At 38.9% G+C, this 5,055-nt stretch overlaps 1 non-coding gene across 1 annotated transcript; it reads right to left on the reverse strand.

Annotated features, from left to right (window-relative positions):
• Nucleotides 1-1,015: 1,015 nt before the first annotated feature.
• LOC101295062 lies at nt 1,016-3,114 on the reverse strand. The gene is made up of 4 exons (XR_185055.1): nt 3,006-3,114; nt 2,571-2,913; nt 2,307-2,463; nt 1,016-1,811 (listed from the first exon to the last, which is right to left on the reverse strand). It is a non-coding gene; the product is annotated as an uncharacterized LOC101295062 (transcript).
• Nucleotides 3,115-5,055: the final 1,941 nt, after the last annotated feature.

Here is a 5,055-nt window from a genome sequence, read left to right on the forward strand (position 1 = left end):
AGAGACTTGCATGCTAGGTAGGCGTTTCCACACTAGTTTTTGCATACTTGTTCAATCACTTCCATTGATCTTAATGCTTAGAATAACTTGTTGATAGGATAGCGTCTATACCTTGATTGGTTATTCTAAAGGCTTAGTAATGGTGCGTTCATCTTGCATAAGTAATTAAGGGAAGTAATAAGAATTTACGCAGTGCGTTCACGGTTTATTCTTGATTGAACCTTTTCATAACTTGGTAATTGGAATCTTGGTTGTGTGGACTTTGTTTTAAAGCATATTCGGTGGTGAATTTCCTAAATCCCTAACCTCTTCTCTATCATATTTCTCAAACTACAAATCAAAACTGTTTTCTTATTCTTCTGTATTTCGTGATTTATTTAGTATAGTAAACAAACTCCAAATCCCCTCAAATTTTGTGTGCGTGTTCTTCTGTGTGTCTAGTTTAGTTTTATAAATTTTCATAATTTTCTAAGTAGTGTAGATTAGGTAGTTAATTATATTTTAGTCTGCTGTTCGTCAGGAACAGTAGACACTTTTGTGACATTGTTTTTGTGTGTGAAATTAAATACCCTCAATCTCTGGCAATGAACGATCCTTGCTTCTTTATACTACAATCGACAATCTTTTGCAGGGTTAAATTGTGAGGCTATTTTAGCCGTACCACTGATCCATGTTTACTAGAAACCAGCTTTAGCAAAGCCTCTAGACCCAAATATCTGTTTCGGTTTTCCAGATACAACTCGTATGGATTTTCATCCCACACCTCTCTCAACCTAGCATAGCTGACATCTCTTTCTCCTCCAGCTTCGCCAAGAGGCTATGAACCCGTTCTCGACCTGCTGCCTGTGGCTTTAAAACAGTGTGAGGACGTTCTGTGATGGACTCACGCAGAGGTCTTAGCCTATCCAAAACAAAGCATAAGCAAAAACTTGAACTGCACCTTTATGATCAAAATTACTAATTGGCAAAGAATGTTGTGGAAGCTCCCACAAAGGTTGGAGTCACACTGCCGATCATGCTTGGCAAGATGACCATACTTGACAAGCCAATATAGACTGACAAGTAACCCCATACACGAAAGGTTTCTTTGTCTGGATCAACTCACTGTACACCAAAAACTCGGGAGCAATATTAGAAACAGGTGACTGCAAATGGAGGAACACAGTCTATTTGACCATGCAGGCCTGATATATGCATTTCCTTTAATGAGTTTGGCAACCCTATCTATCCAACCAGCATAGATAGCTTGGCATAAGAGCGCTTCCTCATCGACACTGAGAGGCTTCTCATCATCCCTCCAAACACTTTCAAGTTTTAACACCTTTCTGACTACCATAGTCCATGAAAATTCCTTCACACCTCCATAAACACCAAATGGATCAAAGACATATTTGAGGAGCTACTTTCTCAGCTTGGATATTTCTTCCATGGTTTCCAGGTGAAGAGCATTTTTCTTGCAGCACCCCATTCCGCTCTTGGAAAGTTCATAGCCATGCACTAGCATAAGCTCTTGACAGTGCATCACTGCTACTACTATGAAAGTTTACACAAAGCACTTGCAGTTTTCACTTCTTAATCAGTAGCTCTTGCTGCTTCATATTCTCACTATTAACTGGAGAACTATAACTTCCACCAGACCTAAGTCATAGTTTTTTCTTTGAACATCTCTAAATTGGCCATGAAAAGGATTAGACACAGTCAAAGTTGCAGCTGCTGCAACTGCATATGCTACCACTAAATTAGGTTAAGTGATCCTCTGCTTCATTAGTAGTATCACCATTTGGAGGAGTATGAAACTGAAATTTGGATACCTAGGACGCACAGATATAGAAAACAAAGATTACAAGAGCAGTCCATACGTAAAAATAGAAAGCAATAGGCATTGTATTCTAATTGAGCAAATAGAATGCACAGAATAATCTTATGGTACGTAGCAAAAGAAAGCAAGGCAAGAACAATCCAAAAGAACAGCTTCAGAAAGAAAGCTAGGTTCTAAGGCAACAAATGATTGCCTCAGAACCTAGCAAGGACAACCAGAAAGAATGAACAACAACCATGACAGTGACACATCTAAAGCAAATAGCTTTGTTGAATCATATCTCAATCCTGTTGGTGATAATGTCAGCAAAACGAATTAGAAATAACAAGGGGAATGCACAGAGTTAATCCATATCCTCGTACTAAGGATGAAGTTGCCAAAAGAAAACTTAAGAATGTTCAATTTGAATAACATAAATTCAATATACAAACATTTTGGTTATTAAAATTGAACAAGATCAAGAACAAAATTACTTCTTTTTACTCACCGGTATTTTCATAGACTTCAAAAGAAGGAGAACACCGTCAACAAAGACTTTGGAGAACAGTCAAGAAACTCATTGTCAAACGTTGGCGGAAACAGTGGTCAGGCCCTGTTCTTCCAGCTCGTCCTTCGCGTTGAATCGCTCATGCGTTACTAATCCACTGTATTTTATATGATTCCATGCCATTTGAGACATTGATATAATGACTTTTTTGTATGCTTCATTGATATAATGACTTTCAATTGTCACTGAGAACTGAGTGCTTACTTTAAATTGTCTGGACGAAACATTTATAACTTGGGGTGGATCAGGAAACACCTTTCTGAAGTCTTCCACTGGCATGGTAGCACTCATGAGCTTGTGCTTCAATGGAAAAATCCTTTTCTCATGAACTATTGATCCTGCCTTGATTCAGTTATGTCCAACTCGAGTTCAATTTCAAAGCAAACACTGTCAAGATCTTCCATTCTAGATGGTTGGTCAGTACAGGGAACTCCAAATCCAAATTTTTACCAACAGAAAATCACAAATACAAACCTGCTGATATTTTGCTAAGACTGAAGATGAAGACTGAAGAAGAGCATGTGTATCCTCTGGAATTTTATATCTCCTAATAGTCCAAATACAAAAAATTCATCAAATATGACTCTAATAGCAAAGCAATCCACTATCAAGTTAAAATGTGAAATAGAGTATTCATACTCTAAGGCCTCGAAGTCTTTCGACAGCACGCGGCTCTCTTTCCTTCTCCTCCAGGGAAAATGCAACGCAAAGCATACATTTCCATGTTAAGCCAAGTCAAATGTACAACACATAGATGGAATAGTGGCACATTCACTCTCACACACACACTGCGGCTTCAAAGCATACATTTCCGTAATGCTCTCATCTTCAAAGACCAAATTTTTTTTTGTCCGTTTCTCGGAATTAAATACCAATACCAGCACAGATTCAACAACTCATCTATCACTCTCAAACACGATACCAAAGTAGACATACCACAAGACAACCAAATTTCCAGGAGTTCACTATACATATAAACTTCTATAACTCCCAAAACATATATAGTTAACAACCAAAGCGACTACGAGAAGATCCCTAATCTCAAAACCCATAACCAAATCTAACACAGAACCAAAGAAAATAGCAGGACTTACCCATAATGCAAACTCCGCAAGAGCAGAACGGGAGATGGTTTTGATTCAACACTGAACCAAATCGACCTCGTTCTGAACGTGGTGAACCAAATAAAAAAAATTAAAAATTAAAAATAAAATTAGTGCGGGCTGGGCTTTTTGCGGGCTAGGAGGAGACGATGCGTGGCTAGGCGGTCCATGCTCAGTAGGCCAAAACGGGCTGAGGGGTCTACCCGTTTTTACCTTTTGTTTTTTAACCGAGTTATTGGGCCCCTGTATAGCCTGTCTAGCTGCAACCAATGCAAAATGACCCAAATTACAACATGCCTGCAAAGCAACAGGCCCAAACAATCTGTATACATCAATTTGATCGAGCTCAAATACAACTATGAGTTTTGATGCTCAATTTCTTGTTACAGGTTATATTCGACTACTCCGGGTCTGAATCTATATCAATGAATCCCATGCCAGATTTGAACATTTCGTTACTCGATCAGCTAGACTTCGACTCGCTCAGCTCAGTGATGCATTCTCTGTTCTTCGACACAAAATTGGTATGGATCAGAGTCATCAGACTAGCTACAATTGAATTGGCCACAAGGTAGGTAGCTAGTTAAGTTGAGGGTTGGTGCAATGACCTAGCTAGAGTAGTGAGCCCAGAAGAAGACGAATCAGTGGCAATATGGTTCAAAGGGGTATGCCACTCCCACACAAACCTCATCATGATTATTGCATTCGATCACTTACAGAGAACAAGTCACAAACTGCGCACCAACTTAACAAAATTTAGGTAAACTTGTCAGACGCCATTAATGGGAAATTTAAGCTGTCTCTCATCTCAGGCATCTTCTGTATGCATGGTCTCCTTCATCGTCGTCCTTCTAATATCGGGTAGGTAATAGGTTATGCTCAGAGACTTAGGTCATTCATAATTGAATCTTACTCTGATCGAAAACGAATGTGAAATTATCCGTCTGTTAATTCTGTTTTAACCCTTCTGCTGCATTATGCTGATGATACTACTGTAAAAACCAGGAGCAATCAAGTTCAGTGTGTTTTTTCATCTTCATAATTTACCCTAACTCAAAGGTAGCTCCATCAACAAGCTAGGAACTGTGTGCTTAAAAATGGAAAGGTCATCATGCAGTTTCAGTCTTTGAGAGTATATTTTCTGCTCGGCAATAATTTCGATTTCCATAATAACCATTGCAGTAGTAGTACTCACTGCTTTCTTCTGGTGTTGCATGTTCTTAGCTAGGCGTGTCTTTGCTGCCAAGGATTAACACTTTACGGTCAAGCTAGATTTACATGTTCAAGATTATAAAGTAAAGAAGATCGATCTGTATATAGGTTGTGAGATAATCTCATCTATATATAAGCTAGCTTTTAGATCCAATTAAAGTTGAAGTCCTAATTGGCTGGCCTAATTGGGATGGATGTCGATCAGTGTAGGTCATACTACCTTGGAGAAGAAACACGCAAGTGCAAGTGCTCTATAAAAGTGATGATGCCGATTGTTGCCTTAACCCATTACATGGGAAGCATAAAAGGGCAAACAGTCCCATCTCTACTGATCGAGTAGACGAGTACTTCTATTTTGGTTACTCTATATGTAT

The sequence above is a fragment of the Fragaria vesca genome, linkage group LG6, assembly GCF_000184155.1.
Source record: "Fragaria vesca subsp. vesca linkage group LG6, FraVesHawaii_1.0, whole genome shotgun sequence".
NCBI lineage: Eukaryota > Viridiplantae > Streptophyta > Magnoliopsida > Rosales > Rosaceae > Fragaria > Fragaria vesca.